Genomic DNA, 25,289 nt, shown 5'->3' with positions numbered 1-25,289 from the left:
ATTAAATATGTATGGCTTTTTACATATCAAAAACCAATCAATGTGAAATGGATCATAGACCTAAATGTAAAAAGCAGAACCAAAATTCTAGAGGACACAGAGACGAATATTTTGCTACATAAGGAAGGCAAAGCACTACCCTAAAACAAACAAGCAAACAAAAAACGTAAAAATTGGACTTCATCCAAATTCGAATTTTCTGCTCATTAAAAGATGCCATTAACAAAACTAATAGGCAAAACAAAGACTGGGAAAAAATTGCCAGGGAGTGTGTGTGTGTGTGTGTGTGTGTGTGTGTGTCTGATCTAACAAAGGACTTATACCCAGAACATATAAATAACTATAAATCAACAGGAACCAAATGCACAATCCAAGTGTAAAAAAAAGGCAGAACACTGGAACAGTTATTACAGAAGGAGATATACGAATGGTCAGTAAGGAAAACAGAGCTTGACACAGAGGATGTACAAAACATCAGAATTAAGATTAAAACCACACACCGTCTCATACCCCCCAGAATGGCTAAAAGTCCGTAAAGCTTACAACACGGAGCACTGTGCTGTGGACATGGGCCAACTGGAATTCTCTGGCTCTGCTGGAGGAAATACAGAATGGACAGATACTTCGGAAGACAGTTGGGAAGTTTCCTATAAAGTTGGGCAGGGAAGGAGGTCTTCAAGTTGCCTTAAATGAAGCACACATCCAGCCATGGGATGACTCAATCACTCCGCTCCTAGCTATTTACTCAGAGAGATGAAAACACAGGCCTTCACGGAGACTTGTGTGAAAATGCTCACAGAAGTTTTCTTCACATTAACCAAGAATGGAAACAAGCCAGATGTCTATCACCAGGGAAGTGGATAAATAAACTGGAACATCCATACAATGGAATACTACTCAGCAATAAAGACACACGGACCACTGAGAACATGGCCGCATCTCCAACATCATGTGTCAGGGGAGGGATCCAGACTCAAAAGAGTGCAGCTTGTACAAATCCATTTGTGTGACCCCCTAGGGGAGGCAAAGCCAACCCATGGTGAAGGATACCTGCAAAGCTGTTGTCTCTGGGGGGACAACGGGCGACTGCAAAGGGGTCCAAGGGAGGTTTCCAGGGAGCTAGAAATGTTCCATATCGTGCTCAAGTGATGACCATGGCGGCGAATACGAGTGTAAGAACGCATTGAGGTGAACACTTAAGATGTGTGCAATTTATTCTATCCTGATTATATTTGTCTTCAGCAAAATATGTCTTTTAAAATAAAAATAAATAAATAAGTCATGGCGTTAATAATTTTTTTAAGGTTTTATTATTAAGTGATCTCTACACCTGGAGTGCCGGGGTGGCTCAGTCGGTTAAGTGGCCGACTTCGGCTCAGGTCATGATCTTGCCGTTTGTGGGTTCAGGCCCCGTGTCGGGCTCTGTGCTGACAGCTCAGAGCCCGGAGCCTGTTTCGGATTCTGTGTCTCCCTCTCTCTCTGCCCCTGCCCCACTCGTGCTCTGTCTCTCTCAAAAATAAACACTAACAATTGTTTTTGAAACGTAATCTCCACACCCGACATGGGGCTCAAACCCACAACCCCTAGATCAAGAGTTGCACGCTCTATCGGCTGAGCCACCCAGGTGCCCCAATAATAATTGTAACTAATAGTCATATAGCAAACTGAACATTTCCACTCCCCAGCTTAAGAAATAGAGCAGGAGCACGATCTTAGAACCTTGGCATTGTCCTCCCTCCCTCAGAAGTGAGCACGAGCTGGAAGTTTGTGTTCATTATTCTGTGGATTTTCCTCTTAATTGCAGCACCTCTGCCAATTCCTTAAGTAGTTTATTGCATAGTGTGTCTGCCTGGGGATGCTGTGTGTTTTGTCCTGTCTGCATTCTTCTGAAGCTTGCTTTTTTCACTTACGTTGTGTCCCTGACATTCACCCTTATTGTCTAAAGCTGAACCTCATTCATTATCGTTACTGTATAGTATTCTGGTGTGGAGCTTTACTGCGACTGGTTTATCATTGTCCTGTTGATGGACATTGGGTTATTTCTAGCCTAGAACAAATAGTGCTTGTGCGTGTCCTCTGACGCACAGGGGCACGGGTTCTCCTAGGGTATGAACCCGGGACAGGAATCGCTGGGTCATGGTAGATGCATGTTTTCGATTTACGAAACGATTCCAACTTTACCCGAAATTATTGGATAGTTTCCAAAGCGACCCCAAGCAGCTCTTTGTAAGTTACCCCGGCTACCACAGAGGATAAAAATTCCAGCTGCTTCACACCCTCACCAAACCTTGGAATTATTGGACTTTTATTATCATAGTAAAACCTTGGTTTGGAAGCATAATTTGTCCCGGAAATATGCTTGTAATACAAGGCACACATATACCAAAGTGAATTTCAAGCATTCAGTTCAATCGTGATCATGTGGTTCAGTCGTGATCATGTGACATTGGGCGCCTTGTACCACTTGTATTGCAAGATGTCACTCATTTATCAAGTTAAAACTTACTGGAAATGTTTGCTGGTCTTGTGGAACACTCATAGAACAAGTTACAATCCAAGGTTTTACTGCATTTTTTTTTAATTTTTTTTTAACGTTTTATTTATTTTTGAGACAGAGAGAGACAGAGCATGAACAGGGGAGGGTCAGAGAGAGGGAGACACAGAATCTGAAACAGGCTCCAGGCTCTGAGCTGTCAGCACAGAGCCCGACGCGGGGCTCAAACTCATGGACCGCGAGATCATGACCTGAGCTGAAGTCAGACGCCCAACCGACTGAGCCACCCAGGCGCCCCTGCATTTTTTTTTTATTTTAGAGAGAGCGAGTGTGCATAGGGGCAGAGGAAGAGAGAGAGAGAGAGAGAGAGAGAGAAAGAGAGAGAGAGAGAGAGAGAGAGAGAGAGAGAGAGAGAGAATCTTAAGCAGGCTACACACTCAAGCATGGAGCCTGACACAAGGTTCAATCCCACGACCTGAGCAGAAATCAAGAGTAGGTCGCTCAACCAATTGAGCCACACAGGCACCACTGGACTTTTAGATGTTTGAAAACGAGGATAGGAACCCAAGTTCAGATGCCTTAGGAGCTATTAAGTAACCAGTGATCGGACTGGGGGGCACAGTAAGAGAGGCACGGACTACAACAAACTGGAACACGTGCATCCTGTCTGAAAGAGGTGGCCTTGGCTCTGCTACCCTGACTGTGGTTGGGAGGGAGTGTAGAACCCAGGAAGGCCAGAGTTCCAGAATATTCCAAAGAAGCCAGAAATCCGGATTGTTACATGAAATCTGATTTTGAAACGTCAGCAGTGATTTCAGATTTGTTTAAAACACTATATCGTACCAAGTACATCTGTGCACCAAACCCTAACTATTCTAATAGGTAGATTTCATTAAAATTCAATTCACTTTAATTTATAGCTATTGGAACTTTGGCAAAGTGACCTCAACTTTCCATGGCTTCAGTGCTGATGTGCTTTATAGATTGTCATTCCTTATTGTCATGAGCTCACTGTGCTTCCTTGTGATTTATTATTCAGAAAGCTCAGATTTCCACAAGCCCACTGTCTCAAAGGAACCAGGATAGTGGGGTGCTATTCTAGTCTGCTGTTAGGTTAAACCTTATTCATTTCAAGCTACTGGAAGAAATCGTTCTCTCCTTTGTCACTACAACCCTCCTGTGTCTTGTTTTCAGCTCAGCATCCAGATAGATTCTTGCAGAATATAAATCAGACGATGTTGCTTCCCTTGCGTGAGTCCTTCAGTCCATCACTGTCATCCTCATAGACAGTCCAACCCCCTGACCAGGGGGCCTTCATTGCATCTTTGCCACACACTGTGCTTCCCCCTCAACCCATCCAGTTCTCGAGCTCAGTCTCAACTCGGGGTGTTGGCACATGCTGTTCCCGTTCATGACCTCCCTTCCCTCTGATTGTCCATGGCTGGTTCTTTCTCAGCCTCCAGGTCTGGCATAAATGTCACCTTCCCAGAAAAGCCTCCCCTGACCACTTACCTAAATAGCAAATCGCTCCCCCTGGTGCCCTCCCTCACGGCCCTCTGTGGCTGTCCTTCTCTGCACTCCACCATCTGCGTTCATCTGATGCACTTGTGTTCCGAGTGCTGACTACCTCCCCGATGATGGGATCAGCTCCTGTCCCCTGCCCCTGATGTGGGGACTGGCATATAAGTAGCTTTTGAATGAACAGATGTGTGTGTGCAGGACCCATGTACTAGGGGGCAGAGTGAGACCAAGCATCACCGTAGCCCAGGCCTCGGGAAGACAAGACTAAGGAGAGGAGGCCGAATCATCCATAAAGAGCCACGGTGCGAGGCAGGAATTGCCGTACATGGTGCAAGGCAGGGGTGCAGGCCTGGTGTCCTGATACGGCCGAGTTGGCTGTTTGCAGCTAGCATCTGTTCCCATAGATTGCTGTGTGCCCTGCCAGTTCTTCAATATTCTCATTTTCTTCCCTACATAGAGCTAGCGGTGACAGCAAAGTCTAGCAGAGCAAAAACGACTTAGGGGCAGATGAGCACTGGGCACAGGGTCAGAATCCCAGCCCTGTAGTCTCGGGAAGCCTCAGTGTGGACGAGGGATGGACACCCCCATTCCCGGAGTTAGGGAGAAGGCAGCACCATCCTGTGTGTGATCAATGCTATGATGTATTGGTGATGAGTCCTGCCAGGTGCTGCGAGGCCAGGAGGTTGGAGTGTAGTCTAGGGGACTTGGTAGGGTAGGGAGTGGAGGATGCCTTCCTGGCAGGTAGAAGGGAGTTAGCAGGGGCCAGATAAGCAGGTGAGGGGTGGGGGACTGAGATGCAGGAAGACACCAGGGTACCCAGGCCTCACTCGGGCCTCATTATGTCCTCACCTGTCCTCCAACAGCACCAGGATTTAACTTAAACGCCCTCCTCTCCTCTAGGTACTCAGGGGGCTTCCACTCTTAGCCTGAGATGCTGCCACACTTACGGGCTTTCCTGTGGGAGATGGGGGTGCCCAGTGGATCAGGTGACTTCTCTGCAGGCTCAGTGACCTCCAGGGGCCACCCTGTGGACAGTGGGCTGTGTGGAGTACATGCTTGAGAAGACAGTGAAGGGACCACATTTATGGAACACCTGCTGTATCCCAAGCCATGAGGAGACCAGAATTGAGAGAGGTTAAGTGAGCTGCCCAGGGTCACCCAGCAACAAATACGGAGATTGAACTCAGCTCTTCTGATCCCAGGTCCCGGGGTCATGATACAAAGTGCCAATTATGTGTCAGGCACTGTGTGGTTATTTACATGTGCAGATGTTGGCACATCCAATCCCCACAACAACCCCGTGAGACAAGTAGAGTAATTTATCTCAATTTCTCAGAAGAGAAGTCTGAGCGTCAGAGAAGTTAAGAAACAGGTGACAAGTTGTATCAGAATGATAATGGCATTTGTAGTAAGAGGTAGCCAACACTTAGATCGTGATTACTCCATGCCCAGCACTGGCCTGAGTGCTTTGTTAACCTCTTCGGTCCCCACAGCCACCCATCCAGATATATGCTATCCCTTCACCGCCATTTTACGAGCCCGGGAACCGAGGGAAAAGAGGTTAAGTCTTTGAGCCCAGGTCGGTCTGACTCCTGAGCCTGGACAGTCATGCACCAGCCAGTGGCACAACTCCCCCATGTTCTGCAGCAGCCAACTCAGACTCGTTCTGCTATTCCAGAAGGTAGCACCAACACCACTCTGAGAGGTGACTGGCCTCCCACCTCTGGGGGTGTGCAAACTGAGGAGGTCAAGGATGCCATGGGTGCCTGGAAAGCATCACGGATGCTGTGTGAGGGGACGTGACCATGTTACCTAACCCACTCGATCCCCCAGCTGGTGGTTCCGTGGTCCAGGGAAGTAGGTGGGTACCAGCGGGGGAACAGCTGGACTGTTTGGTCCAGAATGCATCGGCCACCTCAGAGGTCAGCTCCCCTAGTTGGGCTGAGCCCTGAATTCTGGAGGCTCCACAGGGCCCGGTCCTGCCCTGCCCTTGCCTTTGGAAGGCAGTGACCTCCCCTGAGCCAGGGCTGGGCACACCAAGAAGCTGCCTGGCAGCCAGCAAAGCGGAAAACATTGCTCTAATTAGTCTAATATGTGCACTATGTGCAGCGTGCATCTGGGCCCAGCTGGGCCTGCCTGCTTGCTGGGAAGCCTGGGGTTTTCCAGGCTGGAGTCTACTGTGGGGCCTCCTTCCTTCCTTCTTTCCCCGCTTAGGCATTTATTGAGCACCTCCTGTTTGCCAGGTACACTCTGCCTTGGGTCCCAAAAGTTGGCGTTCATATGTTAGTTCCTAGGGCAGGGACTGCTTCCTCTCTTCCAATCTGCTGTGTTGGAGAGGAGGGCTCTGATAGTCCTGGTTCCGAATTCAGGGACTGCCATTTGCTCACCGTGTAACCTCACGTCAGTTGCTTCCTACTCTGTAAAATGGGCTGACAACCCAGCCTGCACAGGGTAGGTTAAAGTCTCACCTCCCTCAGAAAGCCCTCTGGGACTTATGGGTCCTAAATCCCAAATAGCTTCTCCCTGCTGGACTCTGGCAGTGAGTGCCGTGGGGAGTGAGATGGCCTCAGTTCCCCATCTGCTAAAACCCTGGGAACCATCGGGGCGGAAGGCAAGAAGTAACCCAGGAGCTCAACCCCTCCCTCCACAGGTTGCCCAGGGGAACTGAGACCCTCTCTGGGGACTGGCCTGAGATAACACAGTGAGCCAATGGCAGAGTCAGTGCTAGAACAAAGGCCTCAGGACTCCGTCTCCAGTGCTCTTCTCAAAACAGGGCCCTCCTGAGGCAGCTCAGCCGACGGCGAAGAGCACAGCTTGGAAGTCCCATGAACCTGAGTCTGAATCCCAACTTCCCCACTTAACAGCTGGGGGCCTGGAGCCACTAGTTACATCTTGCCGGACCTCAGTCGCTGCATCTGTAAATGGGGATGATAATTATATTGTTGTTAGAGTGCTTGTTGCCGCAGCCCCTTGGGGGAAGCCAAGAGTATGAGATTCACTGGCTCCCTCTGAGCCTTGGCTATGAATGGATACTCCCCCTTCTGGAAAGCCAGAGGTGAGGTCAGCCATGGTGAGCGTGGGAAAGAGCGTGGGCTCTGGAGACATCCTGGTCCAAAGCCTGGCTTTATTCTTTCTCAGCTGTGTGACTTGGGGAAAATTACTGAGCCCCTCTGGACCTCAGTTCCCCATCTGCTAAAACAAAGTTAGTGTAGAAACTCTCCTCACTGAGGATGAAATGGGTTAATATTTGTGAAATGCTTGGAACAGTACCTGGAGGCAAGGCTTACAGTTTAAATAAAATATGAATGCCCACCTTGCATCCCTGTCCTGATCAGTGCACTGTGGGAGGTCTAACGCCTTCCCTCCTAGAGGGCTCATGAGGCAATGCAGAGCCCACAGGATGGCGGGGGGGGGGGGGGGGGGGGGCGTGTCTGGGACATTGGCCCCTGACCCTGCCCCCTCAGCTGTCCCTCTCCGGGGAGAGTCAGCTCTGGGCTGGGCAGGGGGTGTCCTGAGCATCAGTCACTGGGTGAGCCAAGAAAAGATCAGAATGTGTCTACTCGTGATCTTTTTAAAAATTCCATTCGAGTATGTGCTTTATAGTGTACATAATAGGCTAGTTCAGTGGCACATCTATACTTCATAAATAAATATCCGTCTGTGGGGGCCGTGTTCTCATTCAAGCTTGGAGGCCGTTTGACCTAAATTAATAACAGTGCTTGCCAGGAACCCAACACTGCGCTAAAAGTACATCCGCTCCTCTGATCCTCCGATGACCGTAGGAGGCGAATGCTGTTATCGTCACCACCTTCCAGGTGAGGCAAGGAGAAAATCAAGGCAACTCTTCCAGATCAGGAATCTGGCGGTAGCCCAGGGTTCACACCCCCACAGTCTGGGGCCAGGGGGCTGTGCTGCTGGTTTTAACTTAAAAGGTCTAAAATGAAAGAAACGATCACCTTCGTGAGGATTAATTTTCTTCCTGTAGTCCCCAAAATGCATGTGCGTGCGTGCACACACACACACACCCCCCACCATGACACCATCACCAGCTACTTGTATTTTTTCTGGCTTTTGCTAGAAACCTTGATGTCCCTTCTATCAGCATAACTGTGGCCTCATTTCCTGTGAACACAGACCCCAACCTAGTCCGCGGGGGGAGAAGCCTCCCGCTGCTGTGTCTAGATCTCGAGTTCCATCTCCTTCTCTGGGTTCACAAGGTGTCTCCCAAGCCCACCCTGGGATGCGAGGGGATGTTTGCTGAGGCAGGACTGGCAGAGAGCACAGGTGAGCCGAGCCTGGTGCTGGCACGCAGTAGGTCTGTTTAACTCTCTGTGACCCTCTCTGCTCTAGGCTAGTGGAGTCCGTCTGACTTTTGCAGTCCCACTCAGGAGGTGCCAGTAAATGCTTCCTGTGAGAAGGAGGGTCCTCCTCTGTGAAAATAAAAACTCCAGGGGTGCCTGGGTGGTTCAGTCAGTTAAGCATCTAGCTTTAGCTCAGGTCATGATCTCGTGGTTCATGAGTTTGAGCTCTGTGTCGGGCTCTGGGCTGACAGTTCGGAGACTGGAGCCTGCTTCAGATTCTGTGTCTCCCTCTCTCTGTGCCCCTCCCCTGCTTGTGCTCTCTCTCTCAAAAGTAAACATTAAAAAATTTAATGTCCAGTCCCCAGAAAGCCAACCAGCCGGTAGTTTGGGTCCTGCTACTGGCTAAGTATGGAATTCAGCTCCTTAGGAGATTCCTAGGACATAAGAGGAAACCAAAGAAACCGGGAGAGGCCAGTGCCTCTCACCACCCAACTGCATTTTACAGAAGGGGAAACTGAGGCCCAGAGAGACGCCGTGAGTTGGGCAGAGTCTCTAGGAAGTCTGGGGCATGGTCTGGGTCATTGGATGAAGGAGTGCATGCACAGCCAGAGCCTGCCCCTTGCTGTGGACCAAACCCTAACCGTGCAGACCCCTCCCCAGGATTTATAGGAACGAGCTTCGGGGACCCGGCAGGAGGAGGTCAGTTGCCTTGGGTCTCAGAGGGGTCCCAGGAGCCAGCTGAGGCCAGGTCCTACTTTTCTCACCACTACCATGTGGAGATGACTAGCGTGGTAGTATCCTCCCTGTGGTCCCAAGAAGGAGGCCTGGCTGAGAGGTTCAGACACATCTGCCTCTGCCCTGGCCCCACCACTCTGATGTGACCCTACATGGCTGAGCTCCCCTCTGCAAGCCTCAGTTTCTCCATCCGTATAATAGGAATGATAACAAAGTCACAGCCCCACTAATAACAGTGGCCATCCTATACTCACTGGTGAAGCACCGTGCCGCACCTGGCCAGTCCTCAGGGTGGCCCTGGGTGTCGAGGACCGTCATTCCTTGTTCCCATTTACCGTGATAAAATTGGAGGCTTTTCTTTTTCCCTTTGAGCAACATGCCCACCTTTGCACAGCTATGAAGCTGCCCGGTGTTTAGGACACAGGTTGTCGATCTCCAAACTCATGCCTTTAAGTTTGTTTTACATGTTTATTTATTTTTGAGAGAGAGAGAGTAAGAGAGCACACAAGCAGGGGAGGGGCAGAGAGAGAGGGGGACAGAGAATCCCAAGTAGGCTCCACACTGATAGCAGCGACCCCGATGCAGGGCTCAAACTCACGAACCATGAGATCGTGACCCGAGCCAAAGTCAGACGTGCAACTGACTGAGCCACCCAGGAGCCCCCAAACTCATGCCTTTAAATACGGTGTTATGTTACCCACTTGTCTTTTGCCCACACCATCAAATGAACCAACGGATGTACAAAGGGATTGGTGTCATGCCTGGCCCACAGAAGCATTGAGGAGATGGTGGTGTTAGTGTTAGCACTGAAATTATTATCATGACTCGTGTTTACTGCTCAAACACTGCACTGAAACGCCCCGAGCCAGAGGCAGACAGGTGGGGCAAGAAAGCGTGGCCTGGACATAGAATCATTCTCTCTCTCTCTCTCTCTCTCTTTTAGGTTGCAATTGTCCGTCCCCCTAGAATCCAATGCCTCAGATGAAAACATTTTTGCCTTTGGGCTCCAGTGCCCATCCGTCATTGGCCTGTGCCAGCTGCACCCCGCCCCTCCCCCCATCCTCGTTTCATTATCTTCTCCTCTTTGTTCCCATTTGTCGCCGTCTGCAGTGTAGACGACCATCCTCCAGTGTGCGTTGCCTGCCCCTCTGTGTGCCTTCTTGCAAAGTGCGGACACTTCTAGCTTCCAGGACACCTGTTCAGAGGAAGTCACTCATACAGAAAAGGGCAGAAGCGACACGCGGAGAGCTTTGTGAATTTTCACAACCTGAACACACCCGCGTCACCCAGGTTAGGGAGCAGGATCCAATGAGTGTGTCATAGAAGCTCCCACGTGCCCCCCCCGCCCCCACCCAAAGAAGGGCGGCTTTCCTGATTCCTAACACCCTAGAGTCAACTTGGCTGTGTTTGAACTTTGTACCGATGGGATCATGCACCGGGCACCCCCTCCCCCCCGCCAACAGCTTCTTTTGCTCAATAGCACGTCAGTGAGACTCACCCAGGTTGGGGTGGAGCTCATCCCAGCTCGTCTATTCTCTTTGCTGTCTGTGATTGCCTCGTATGGAGCTGCTACAGAGCACCATTCTCCCGCTGTTGGGCGCGTGGAGGGTTTCCAGTTTCCAGCCGTTCCAAACACCGCCGCACATTCCTGAACAAGGCTTTCGGTGATCCGGTGATCATAGTACGTATCTCTGTTGGGTAAATAGCTCGGGGTGAATGGCTGGGTTGCACGTACGTGTACCCTCAGCTTCGGTAGGCTCCACCAAAGCTTTCCAAGTGCCTGCACCGCCTTACGCCCCCACCGGCCGTGTAGGAGAGTGCCAGCCCCCCCCCACATCCTCACAACTTGCTGCTGCCTGTCCTTCTCATCATAGCCTTTATGCTGGGCACACCTGGATGCGTGATTTCTGTGAACGGTGGTGTTTCCCGGCTCTCGCTTTATTTTACTCTTCCCCCCATGCAGCCCCTGCGTCTTTCCTAATAGCTGGAAATTGCAGCTCCTGTTTGCTGAACACTCTATACACACCAGGCTTTAGAGCTTAATTCTACGACTATTACCTCACTCAACCCTCAGACACCCAATGAGGGAAGTACCATTTCACAGATGGCAAAACCACGGCACAGAGAGGGAAAGACCCCCTCCCCTGGACACAGCTGATCGTCCCAGTCAGCAGGAGGAGAAGGGGTCAAAGTGAAAACCTTCAACATGACTTAGGGATGCTCTGACCCGACCTCTCCTTTGCCTAAAATGTGACTGAGAGGCAGGGAGGGGCCCCTGTGCCTGCCCTCCCTGCCTTAATTCTGGGAAAATCCTAGTCCTTCCCAGGCTCAGTCTTCCCATCTGTAAAATGACAGTGTCCAGCACCAGGCACAAAGACACACATTTGCTCCATTAAATGACGACCCACATCCAGACCCTACAGCATGCGAGGTGGTCTTCACATATTATCTCACTTGATTCTCACACAATCCCTTCAAACTGTGTAGGAAATCTCCCTGTCACAGCCACGGACACCGAGGTCCAGAGAGGTGGGCACACTTGAGCAGAGTCAGACAACAGGTGATAATGCTGGGATTTGAACTCACATGACTCACTGACATGCCCGATCCCCTCACGATTCCCCCATTTGGGGCTTAGCCTGACCTTTTCGGAAGCTGCAGAGATGCTTAGGTGTTGCAATGTATTTTTAAATTGTTAAAGAAAGATGGGGTGCATGTGAGGCTCAGTTGGTTGAGCGTCCGACTCTTGATTTCTTTTGGCTCAGGTCATGATCCCAGGGTCGTGGGACTGAGCCCCACATTGTGCTCAGCACTGAGCATGGAGACTGCTTGGGATTCTCTCTCTCTCTCTCTCTCTCTCTCTCTCTCTCTCTCTCTCTGTCCCTCTCTCCCTCTGTTCCTCTCCCCAACTCGGGCATGCATGCACATGCTCTCTCTCTCTGTCTCTCTCTCTCTGTCTCTCTAAAATATATATATATATATATATATATATATATATATATACACATACATATACATATTATTCATTTTTACTCTAAATTAAAAGGGAGCAGAATGTTAACTATACAGTTACTGTATGTTCCAGCAATTCCATTCCATATACTCAATAAAAATGAAGACATATGTCTCTATATCATTATTCATAGCAGCATTAATCACAACAGTTAAAAGGTAGTTAAAAAGTCAAATGCCCATCAATAGATTAATGGATAAACAAAATTCAGTGTAGCCACACAATGGACTCTTCCTCACCAATAAAAAGGGATATGGTGCTGGTGAGGCTGGACAGCTCAGTCGGTTGAGTGTCTGACTGTTGATTTTGGCTCAGGTCATGATCTCACAGTTCATGAGTTCGAGCCCCGCACTGGGCTCCACACTGACAGCCTGGAACCTACTTAGGATCCCCTCTCTCCCTCTCTCTCTCTGCCCCTGCCCCACTTGTGCTCTCTTTCTTTCTTAAAATAAATAAATAAACTTAAGGGGGAAAAAAAAAAGGGAATATGGTACTGATACATGTCACAGCACGGATGAACCGAACAGACTATGCAAGTGAAAGAAACCAGTCACAAATATGAAAAAATGCAGAATAGGTCAGTCAGAGAAAGTAGCTTAGTGATTGCCTAGAGCCGGCAGTGGGGCGATAGGGATGGGGAGTGAGTGCTAATGGATGCAGAGTTTCTTTTTTGGAGGGATGAAAATGTTCTAAAATTAGATGGTGGTAATAGTTGCACAATTCTGTAACTATGCTAAAAAACACTGAATTGCACATTTTAAATGGATGGATTTTATGGCATATGATTATATCTCAATAAAGCTGTTTTTTTTTTTTTACAACTCAAGTAAGTGGCTGAACATGAAGCATGCTGGACAGGACATGCTCTGGGGGCTTTCTGCAAGCTTGTTACTGCCCTCACCCCCGCAGCTTGCCTCTTGAATTGGGCAACTCGCCCCTTGCCACCCCATTCTGCCAGCTGTCCTGAATGCGTAACAAAGGGTCATCGGAACGAATTTGGTGTCCAGGCTTTGCTCACTGTGGCCTCGTTTGCAGGAAAAATTGTTGGCCGTCTTCCTCGTTGTTTGTCTCTCTAGGCTCCTGAACTATCTTTTCTGGTTCATTTATCCATTTTGTTTAGTCATCAGGCATTTATTGAATACCTACTGTGTACCAGGTTCTGTTCTGGTCATGAGAGAGATTCAATCCAGTCCCTGACCTTTAAGAGTAAACATTTTGTCATGGGAACAGACTCAGAAAGGGAAACATGGAATCTGATACAATACATCTGGCCACGTATTTGATGACTATTTATTGAGTGCCTACTACATACTGGACCTGTGTTGGGGACTGGGGACATCATGGTGCCAGAGAAGCAGCATAGCCCCGACTCGGGTGTCCAGACCACAGCTGCACCGCCTGGGTTCAGGTCCCGGCTCTGCCACATGACCCTCCTGTAAACTGGGGATGAAAATAGAGTCTATGTTCTAAGGCTAGTATATGTGAAGTTCCGCGAACAGCACCTGGTCCCTACTAAGGACCAGGTAAACGTCAGCTATCACCACAAATGTCACTTTTAGTTCTGCTAGATGTGGACAGTCTAGGGGAAGCAGGGGAGGTCCCAGCGGGTCAGGCGATGGTGGGCAAAGAGTATAGCAAGCAGAGGGGATGGCTTGGCCAGGAGCCTTGGTGCAGGACGACTGTAGAGGCGGAATGCACAGAAGAGGTGGTGAGGATGAGAGACGAGATAGATCCTGCAGAGCCGTGGAGCTCCTGGTTTCCTCTGCACTGGCTCTGCCTGTACTCTGGGGGTTGGGGGGCCTCTCCTTCCAGAGCAACCTCACAGCCTTGAAGTCAGGGGAGTCCTCTGGAGCCAGGGCAGGGGGAAAGGGCCAGTGAACCTGGGTAGAAAGAGGCTGGGGACAGAGCTGGATGCCAGCTGCTAAGGGTCTAGGCGGGTGGGAGGAGCTGGCTTCGTGGATTCCCTCCCATCTACTGCCACAACCTCTATGAAGCTGGCATATCTTTATCCCCACTTGACAGAAGAGAAATCTGAGACTCAGGGAAAGGAAGCACCTGGCCAAGGTCACACAGCCCTGAGTGGAGGTGCTGCTGAGGTTCAAGCCCACATGGATTTCCCTGAACCCCCCCATCCTTAGCCGCCAAACGGGGGAGGAGGGCAGTGACTGCAGAGGCTGGAGATGTGGATTAGGGTCAGAGTTAAGTTTTGCATTAGCTAGCGTCAGACTTCCTGTGAGCCCCCAGAAACCCTGCCCCTCCCTGGGCCTCAGTCTCCCTCTCTGCAAAATGAAAGCAGCAGAGACTATTCAAAAGCAGCTACACTAACCTACCAGGTGGCCCCGGGAGCACTTGAAAGGTCGAGTATTTGATGGTCAAGCGCCATCCAAGTATCCGGGAAGGACGCTGTCTGTCTATGTGACCTCAAGCAAAGCCTTCTGCATTCCAGGCCTTGGGTCACAGATGGGGAAATGTGATTTCTGAGTCACTTTTGTCTGAGGTTTCCTGAAAATGTTCACCTGGGCTTCAACTTCAAGGGCACTTAAGTTAGTTTCAGGGTTACCGTCTGGAGGTGAAGCATGAGTAGGAGTAGGAGTACGGTTGCCAGATTTAGCAAATAAAAATAAAGGAAACCCACTTAAACTTGAATTTCATATAAACGACAAATCCTTGTTTAGTAGAAGCGGGTTCCCATGAAATATTTGGGATACACTCGTACTAAAAATATGTCATTGTTTTTCTGAAATTCTAATGTATCAGGGCGTCCTGTGTTTGATCCCGCAGCCTTCGTGGGGGTAGGTTGAATGTCTGCCTGAGAGACACTGGCGTTGGTCTCTCTTCACCAGAAAAACATGGTCCCAAGAAGCCAGAGGCTTTGTGGGAGGGGGTAGGAAAATCAGAGGGAAAACATACCTCCCCCTCTAGCATCCTCCTTTCTTCTGTTATTGTTCTGAAACTCACCCCTGCTGTTGGCTCCCTCAGCACTGGGGGCCTGAAGAGATGTGATGTAAGACTAGCCTTTATCTGATGGGCAAGTTCGGAATGGCTGTTGGGTGTTTGGGACCAGGGTATGGGTGGGAGGGGCAGGCAGCCAGGGGACCTAGCAGGCTTCAGACCCCAAGTTATTTATGCCACCCTCTCCTGCCTGCCACTCTCCCACCATCACTGGAACCCAAAGAACACTGGGTTTGAGGACCACCCTACCTCCTGGGACACGCCATGCCCTGTGATCTGGTCTGCACCTTGAGTGGGGTCTCAGACCACTTCACAGGGACGAGGCCCTTCTCGCTGGGCTCTGTTTTCTCACCTGGGAAATCGGGTTTAATTTCTCTGACCACTGCAGCTGGGGGAGATGGTTTCCCAAACGCCTCAAGCGTGTGCCCGTGTGCAGTGCTGTGTCCCCTGCTCAGCTCCCTCTGTCCAGCCACACCGCCCGCCCTGAGTTCCTCAAATGTGCCCTGTTCCAGGGTTGGCTGCATAATCTGAGGCCCCCTTACTCCCATTCAAAAGAAAGGAATAAAGTATCATTAAAGGGACTAAAATATAAACCTCTTTCATTCTTCCTCCGTCTTTCTTCTTCCAGTCTGTTCTCTCTCTCTGTCGTGGTATTTTGTATTTGCCACTTAATGTCACACTCCCTTCAGTGCAGAGATGTTCGTGGGGTCTCACACCTGCACCTGGGGCTTTACCCCCAAACTCAGCACTCCTGCACCCACTGACTTCCGGGTTGCCCCTCCCACAGGCTGCCTGACCTGTGCCGTGCCCCAGACAGGGGTGGCAGACCAAGCTAGACATCTCCCCTTCCTGGGCCCGTCACCCCAACCCACTATGTGAGGCAACGCACAGGGTATTGTGCCTTCCTTGCTGGGGCAATGTCCTTCTGTACTGGGTACCTAGACCCCCTAGAGTAGCTTAGAGATGCCTCCTGGTGCTGCCAGCTTGGTGCAAGAATTCCCATTGCTTTGCCCTTCTCTGAGATGCTATGGATGTGTGATCCTGACCCTCTGTCTGCCAGCACCCCAGTGCCTGGCTGAAGACGTGTCAGTCACTGGGTGGGGTCTGGGGTGCTGGGAGTGGGGTCATGGGCGGGACTTTTAATGTCCTGGAGCGATGGCAGGAGGTGGGACCACATGCCAGCGTGCCAGCTGATGCTCCAAGTCCCTGATACACAAATTCAAAGACAAAATTATTATGAATTTCAAGGCAGCAATGGGGAGCTTTAAACACCAAGCGTGGGGCCCTTCTGAGAGACTGCACGGGTGACACGTGGGTGAAGGCAGCCTTGTCCTGCTGCCTCCTGCTTCATGGAAGTTCACATGGCTGCTCCCTCTGCTTGGAATGCTCTTCCCTCCTTTGCTTCCCTAATTCACTTGTACACACTCAGCACCTGCTCAGGTATATCCCTTCCCTGGAGAATCTGCATCAATCCGTCCTCCCAGACTGGAGGCTCGTGAGAGCAGGAAACAGATTTCATCCTCAGAGTACTCAGGGCCTGGCACAGAGAAGGCGCTCAGTAGTGTGGAATGAGTTAGGAGCTGAATGAGTGGCTGGGTGGGGAAGAGAACGTGAGAGAGGTCTATACCAGGCAAGGGAGACAGCAAGGCAGCTGCCTGGAGGCATGATGAGCCTGGTGTGTTTGGGAGACTGTTATTCCCTGGGTCAGAAGGCAGGTGAAGGGCTGCTGGGAAATGAGGCACCATATCAAGTTGGGGTCAGACTGTCAAGAGCCTCGAATGCCATGCTGAGGATTCAGACTGTATCCTGGAGAGAGCAGAGTTCTCAGAGCGGACTCTGGCACTGGCGTGCTATGGTCACAGCTGTGCTGCGGGCTGATTGGAGAGGGTAAGACTGGAGGCAGGGAGCCTGGTGGAGGCTGGTACAATTGTCCAGACCCCAGGCAGTGAGGGAGGAGTGAGGGCAGAGCCGTTCAGCCTCTGTCCCCTGTGCTGGGTCCCACACAGCCTAATCCCTTTCTCTGGCACGTTAGAACGAGGTGCTTAAACGTCACGGGGCCGCTGAGCCCCGTGCTATGGGATTATTGTACGCTCGTGGACTTGGGCCCCGAGGAGGGACACACACCAGTGTGCAGCCACTGCTGAATCTCGTTGCTGCCATGCAGCTTCTCTCGTCCGATCTAGGGTCCAGATTTAGCTCTGAGTCTGAAACCCCTCGCGCTCCTAGCACGAGAACTTTGGAGATCAGGCGGGGCCCTGGAAAAGGGAGTGTGGAGAGAGACGGGCAGATGCCAACCCAGGAGAGTAAGTGATAATTCCAGGAGCAGTGCAGGCGCAGGTTCCCGTCCCAGTGTGAAGGGTTGCCCTTAGAACCGAGCGACACCCTAGACAGGTGGAGATGCTGCGGGTGGGGAGGGAGTCAACAGAAGGGGTGTGAGTGCCAGGCGAGGACACGGTAGGCAGTGGATCAAAGGTCTCTGAGTTTATCCAACTCCCCCCCCACCCCACCCCCCAGTTCCGAGTGACTTCTTGGTTTGGGAAGAGACCGTGACGAAGGGAGAACTACTGGGCTGAGCTGGAGACCATGGGCTAGACCATGCTGGTGCCGATCCTGGCTGGGGCACAGCTGGCCAGCCAGTGCCCAAGAGGAAGGGGGAGTAACACGCCAGATCCTGATGGAAGCAGCAGGTAGTCGGTAACAGAGAGCTCGTTAAACGAGTGAGTTTAATAAGCGTGTGCTTCGGAACTGCCCGGCACCATGATGATGCCCAGAAGGACCAGGCAATCAGATGCTGCTTCTGCCCTCAAAGAGGGTCAGGTCTCCATGGGGGAAACTCCTCAGTGAGCTACTCTGAAGGCGAAAGAGTTCATGCACTTCAGAGAAGTGGAGTCAGAGGAGGGGAGCTTGAAGCTAGAACCCAGGGTGGTTTCTTGGCTCTGCCGTGAGCAAGGGGAGGCCCTGGGCCTCAGGGTCCTGTCATGCACTGGACCTGAGCAGGCATCCCCAGGCCCGATGGAGCATTGGAATCCCAGGAGCTTGTGACACACCCTTCGCTGGGCCCCACCCCCAGAGTGTCTGATTCTGTAGGTCTGAGGAGGGGCCAGAAAGGTGAATTTCTAACAAGTTCCAGAAGCTGCTGTTGGTGGTCCAGGGACCCTGCCTTGAGAACCAGCAGACTTGAGTAAGGACTTTCAGACATTGCTTTATGGGCATAGCCTGTCCTTGTGAGATCCTACCAGAAGCTCTGAAAGAAAGGTGCATGGGCATGGTCAGGGAGCGCGACACTGCCACCCACTTAGGTGACACATTACCCCCCCCCCCCCGGCTATTTGTGCTCAGCAGCCCTGAGCTAAGGCCCCAGGGACATCAACAGGGTCCAGACAAGGTTTGCTGCTGACAAGGTTTGCTGCTGGCCTCGGGTACAGACCCTGTGTGCCCTTTCTGGCCCTCAGTTTCCTTCTCTATGAAATGGGTCATCGTGAGAGCGAGCAAGGCACAAGGCCGCTGCCGTGGGCAGTCTGGTCAGCATTTCTGCTGTCCGGGCTTCTCCCTACATCCTTGGGCGGCTGCGTCGGCTTCTGGTGCTCACAGCCAAGAATCCAGCCGGATTTGGCCCCCAACACCCCAAACCACAGGCATGTGCCGCCCCGACTGGGGAGGAGCAGGCCAGGGTTCATCTGGCCCCCAGGAGCCCCTGGCTTCTGGCTTTGGGGCAGGCCGAATATCTCCAGTTACAGAACCTCCCAGAGCAGTGGCTGTCTCGGGCCTGCTTCTATCTCTGCCACCCCTTGCAAAGCCCCTCAGGCAAAAGCTATCACGGGGGTTTTGTTCGGTGTTTTGTTACTGAATTCTTCTTCTCTAAGAAAGAACCCACTGTGTCGGGCAACGCCTGGAGTCTGGCAGGGCAAGAGGGTCATACCCCTTCCCCCGCCCCACCCCCTCCATCCAGAGCTGCTTGCTGAGGGTAGAGATAGTTCCAGGGGCTTGGGTTTCTTCTCTCAAGCTCCCCTTCCTCCAGGGAGCAGTTTCCAAAAAGTCACCGCAGTTCTTGATGCCCACGTCTTGTGCTTGGCATTCGAGGTCCCTGGAAGCCAGTCCCTCCTCTTCCCTCCCTCTCCTCCCTGCTCCCCAGACCCGGCAGGGTTTCCACAAACCAAAGCAGCCATATCTTCCACTCACAAACTTTCATTCCCACCTCTCAGCCTTTGCTGGGGCCGGGCCTCTCGCCTGCCTTGCCCTCCCTTCATTCAAGAGTGACCTGCAAACCCAATGTGCCCATGACTGAGGTTGCCAGGATGCACGCTGTCAGTGCTCAGGCTGGGACTATCCCAGACAAATGGGATGAGTGGGTCACTTTAATTTACTCTATGCGCACCACATCAAGGCAGCTACTCGCCCAGAGCAGGGCAAGGACACAGACACAGAATGGAATAACAGTTCAGCGTCTAGCCAATCCAGGTAGACCTTGATCCAGGTCCTTGGTCCATAGCCACATAGCCTCCTCCTGGGTACAGTCTCTGTTCTCTGCTGCCCCATGCCTTGCTTCCTGGAGTCTGGGATCTGTTTTATGGAGCAAGTAGCAAATGTTAGGGAGGCCATGGAGGCAGAGACTGAGCCAGGAGAGGCAGCCAAGGGTGTGGGCAAAGTGTGGATTTGCAGTCTCTACCTCTTGCTGCTGTGTGACCTTGGACAAGGCACTTCCCTTTCTGAGCCCAGTTTCCCCAACTGTAAAAACAGCCTTTTGATACTATACCTTTAGTGGCATCAATAAATGGCAGACCAGATTATAATAAAGTTTAACTAGCAGCCCATAGCAGATAGAGGATCCAAAATCTTGCAGTCCAATGCCCTGTGTTCCCTGCATATTTGAGATATGAGACTTGGGGCCCCAGAATAGAGGAGAAGTCCTCTCCCAGGCACTGAGACCACCCAGGGAGTAAGGTACAGCAGGGCTGGACTGACCTCATGACTCCTGGGATGGTCAGGAGAGGCCTCTTTGAGAAAGTGACCTTTGGGCTGAGACACAAAGAAAGGGAGTAACCAAAATCTGGGGGAAGAACATTCCGGGCAGAGGAAACAACCAGTGCAAAGGCCCTGAGGTAAGATCTAGCTGGATGTGTCTGTGGCTGATAGGGCTAGGGTAGGAGACAAGATCAAGGAGCCCAGTGTGGGTCAGGTCATGCAGATGTATGAGTGCAGCAGATGTGAGTCTAGAGAGATCATTTGACCCACCTGGGGTCACATGTCAAGCTCATGAGTACAAGGCTGAGGTGGGAGTCATGCGAGGTTGGGGCCCAGCAGAGGATGCTGTTTTTCTAGTGCTTGAGGCAGAGAATGCTGGGGTCCAACACCCCACTCAGCTAGGGCAGGGCAACTAGATCTGATCCAGATGCAGCCTCAGGATGGTGGCCTGAGCAAGGAGCAAGTACCAGATCCCTTGGATCTACAGGACTGAAGGCATAGAAGGGCCAGCTGCACTTTTGGTCCTGTGGACTGGGTTCCAGGTGTTTCCAAGTAACATAGGACACGTCAGCAAATGAGAGCAAAGGTCCCTGACTCCAGAGCCTCTGTTATCCCTGGAGATTGCACATGACCCTGCGCCCACCATCCATTCATTCATTCAAGCATTCATTCATTCATTCATTCATTCATCCTTTTACTCTCTTATTTCACTCACTCATTCATTCACTCAAAAAACTTTAATGAAGAGCCAGGCTCTGAATCAGATCTTATTAATAGCCACATAGCCTTAGAACCCAACCAGACTCTTACAAAAAAAAAACAAAAAACAAACAAACAAACAAAAAACAAGAGGAACTTGTCCCTGGGAAAGGATCCCCAGAGGCGAGGACATTTGCACTAAGACTGCAGAAGGTCTGTTGGAGAGAGGAAAAGGCACCCTGGGCTTCGGGTACTGACTACAAGGGCACAGAGCTGTGAACTTGCATGGCTTTTAGTGTCTGGGACCAGGGCCACTTGGGCACAATTTCATCATAGGGTGCAGGGACTTGTGGGAGAGTAGGAGGGGACCAGTAGGTGTGAACAGGACCGGGGGGGCTTGATGCCATGGACCCTGGGGAGCCACCGAGGGAGCCTTACCACTGGCTCCATAACTCCAGGCCATGTCCAAGCTGGCCCCAGGACCCCAGCACCCTGGCTTCCTTTGGCAGCTTGGCCACTTCTGCCTCTCCCTCCCGCCCTCCCATGAGCTCCAAGGCTGGACTCGTGTGTGTCTTTTCTCCTCCCATAGCCAATCCCCATAAATCACCCCTGCTCATCCCTGAGTTATTTTTTCACCGTGGAGATATAACCTTGCACATGCTTGGCCTGGAGCCACCCATTTGCTGGAAGGAGATATCAAGGCTCACATTGCTCAGGGCCCTCCTAGCCTATCGTGCCCTAGCAAAGCTGGGAGGGGCAACTAAGCTGGGAACATTCCTACAGTTCGGTCATTAAACATGTACGGAACAAGGGGCTGGACCCATTGAGGGGCTCAATGCCCACTGATTACATCAAGAGACCAAGATGGGGCTCATCCTCTTCCCCAATTTATAGTTCAAGTGAGGTAAAGAAGGTCCTCAGAGGACCTCCGTCATTCAGAGGCTGAACATTTAATGTCTTCACATTTGCTTCTTAGGCCCCCCACTTTCCTTTCCCAGTTTAGCAGGGTCTTGTCCTGGCTGAAGTAACAAGGGTATTAATGTCCACTGAAGCATCAGCTGAGAAACAGGACGGTGAGAGATCACAAAGCATTAACTGAGAAGTAAGGCGTTTAGCTGAAAACAAAGATGTTAGTTGCTAATTAAAACATTAGTCAAAAAGCAAGGAGTTTGGGGTGCTTGGGTGGCTTCGTTGGTTGGGCATCCAATTCTTGATTTCAGCTAAGCTCGTGATCTCACAGTTATGGGATCGAGCCCCTCGTCTGACTCTGCATTGAGCATGGAGCTTGTGTAAGATTCTCTTTCTCTCTCCCTCTGCCCCTCTCCCCAGTTCACACCACTCTCTCTCTCAAATTAAACATTGAAAAAATTGAAAAACAAGGAGTTAAGTGGTCACCAAGGTGTGAGCCCATCTTCCAGATACTGGCTAAAATTTAGGGATGGTGAATAACTCAAGTGTTAGTCGATAACTTAGATGTTGGCTGAAACACTAAAGCAGTCAACCACAACTAAGGTGGAAACTAAGATATTAATTTAGAATTAAGGTTTTCCTAACTTGGTAATGAAATGACTACCCAATTATTGAGGCAGAAACTCTAAGGGATATTTGTACACCAACATTCATCTCAGTATTAGTCTCAATAGCTAAAACACGTCCGTCGATGGATAAATGTGGCATGTGCTCACAATGCTCACAAATCACAATGTGGCGTTCTCTCACAACGGAATATTCAGCCTCGAAAAGGAAGGAAATTCTGACACATGCAGAGCATGGGCAAACCTTGAGGACATTATGCTCAGTGAAATAAATAAAACTCATAAAAGGACAGACACTGTATACTTTAATTTATATGAGGTCCTTAGAGTCAAAGTCATAGAGACAGACAGCAGGATGGTGATTGCAGAGGCGGGGGGAGGGGAACGGAGAGTTAGGGTTTAATGGGGACATAGTATGGGAAGGTAACAAAGTTCTGGAGGGGCGCCTGGGTGGCTCAGTCGGTTAAGCATCTGACTCTTGATTTCGGCTCCGTCATGATCTCACAGTTCATGAGACGGAACCCCGCATCAGGCCCCACACTGTCAGCATGGAACCTGCTTGGGATTCTCTCTCTCATTCTCTTTCTGCCCTCTCCCTCTTATGCATGCTCACTCTCTCTCTCTCTCTCTCTCTCTCTCTGTCAAAATAAATATACAAACGTAATAAAAAGTTCTGTGGATGGATGATGGGGATGGTTGCACAGCAGTGTGAATGGACTACTGGCACTGAACCACACTCCCAAAGTGGTTAAAATGGCAAATTTTATATTATTGTGGTATCTTCAACCACAATAAAAAAAATGGCAACCCACATGGGTGAAAGGAAAGATATAGGGTGGCCAATAAGCACATGAAAAGATGCTCAACATCACTAGTCATCAGGGAATTGCAAGTTAAGCCACCATGCCATCCCAGCACATACCCTTTGGAACTCAAGTCAGAGCGACAGGTCACATCAAGGGTAGATGTAGAGATGGAACCCTCAGAACTCGCTTGCATGCCTGGTGGGAGTGTGAGATGGCCCAATCTCCCTGGAGAACAGCTAAAAGTTAAACATCTGTTCACCATTTGGTCCAGTGGCCCGGCCCCTGGTGGGGGGTGGGTACCCAAGAGAAATGGAAACATATGGCCACAAAAAGACCTAGACTCAAATATTGCCAGAATTTTAATTTTATTATTAAACTCCAACCTGGAGACCACCCAAATGTCTCTCACAGAGTGATCCATCCACAAAGGATCACTAGTGACAATAAAAGGGAATCGACTACGGGGCACCTGGGTGGCTCGGTCGGTTAAGCATCCGATTCTTGGTTTCAGCTCAGGTCATGATCTCAAGGTTTGAGCCCCAGTTTGGGCTCTGTGCTGACAGTTCAGAGCCCATTTGGGATTCTCTCTCTCTCTCTACCTCACTCTCTACCCCTCCCCTGCTTACTCTCTCTCTCTCTCTCTCTTAAATAAATAAACTTTAAAAAAAGACAAAAGGGAGCCAACTACTCATTGCACAACATGAATGAACCCTGAAATCATTTTGCTGAGGGGGAAAGGATAGGCTGCAAATAATACACATTGAGTGATCCCATTTATGTGAAGTCTAGAAAGGACGAATCAAATTGATAGTGACGTGAGGGATAGAGGCGGGAATTGTCTGCAAAGGGACAGAAGGGTAATGTTTTGGGGGGTGATGGATACGTTTTGCATCTTGATTATACCATTCACTACATGGGTGTACAAGCCTTTGTCAAAACTCAGCAGAGTATAAACTTAAAAGGGGTATGTATTGTGTGTCCCCCTCATCAAATTCGTATGTTGTGCTCCTAACCCTCAGACCCTCAGAATGTGACTATACTTGGAGAGAGGGCCTTCAAGGAGGTGATTAAGTTAAAATGAGGTCTGAATAGACATTCTTCCAAAGAAGACATACTGATGGCCAACAGGGACGTGAGAAAGTGCTCAACATCACTCATCATCAGGGAAATGCAAATGAAAACCACAATGGGATACTACCTCACACTCATTAGCATGGCTATCATCAAACAGACAAGAGAACACTAGCGTTGGCAAAAACGTGGAGAAAAGAGAATCCTTGTGCACTGATGGTAGAAGTGCCAACTGATGCAGCCACAGTGGAAACCAGTATGGAAGTTCCTCAGAAAATTAAAAATAGAACTACCCTATGATGCAGCAATCCCACTTCTGGGTGTATATCCGAAGGAAATGAAATCACTACCTCAAAGAGACACGTGCACCCTCGTATCCACTGCAGCATTCTTCACAATAGCCAAGGCACAGGAACGATCTAAGTTTCCTTCAGTGGCAGAATGGGCAAAGAAAATGTGGTGTATAGATACAGTAGAATAATATTTGGCCACAAAAAAGGAAATCCTGCCATTTGCGACAACATGGATGGACCTGCAGGACATTATGCAAAGCGAAATAAGTCAGAGAAAGGCAAATGCCATCTGGGCTCACTTACGTGGAGTGTTAAGGAGTCAGACTCACAGCACCAGAGAGGAGAAGGGTGGATGCCAGGGTCCAGAGAGTCCAGGATAGGTGAGATGTTAGTCAAGGGCACAAACGTTCTGTTGCAAGAGGAGTACGTCCAGAGGATCTAATGTGTAGCCTGGTGACTGTAGTTAACAATCCCGTACAGTATACTTGAAATTTGCTAAGACGGTCCCTCTTAAATGTCCTCGCCACACACAAAAAAGAGGTAACTATGAGGTGATGGATGTGTTGATGGACTTTACTGTGGTGATCATTGCACAACATGGACAAATATCAAATCATTATGTTGTATACCTCAGACTTGTACAATTTTATTTGTCAGTCATACCTCAGTAAAGCTGGGGGGGAGGAGTAAGATGAGGTCGTGTGGGTGGGCGCTAATCTAATAGGACCGCTGTCCTTACAAGAAGAGGAGATCGGGACACAGACACAGACAGAGGGATGACCATGTGAGGACACAGCGAGAACAGAAGACTGAGAAGAAGCCAACTCTGCCAACACCTTGGTCTTGAACTTGCCAGCCTCCAGAATTGCGAGAAAACAAACTTCTGTTGTTTAAGTCCCCCCGTCCC

The sequence above is a fragment of the Panthera tigris genome, chromosome A2 (genome assembly GCF_018350195.1).
Source record: "Panthera tigris isolate Pti1 chromosome A2, P.tigris_Pti1_mat1.1, whole genome shotgun sequence".
Taxonomy (NCBI): domain Eukaryota; kingdom Metazoa; phylum Chordata; class Mammalia; order Carnivora; family Felidae; genus Panthera; species Panthera tigris.
Note: the sequence above shows the minus strand (reverse complement) of the source record.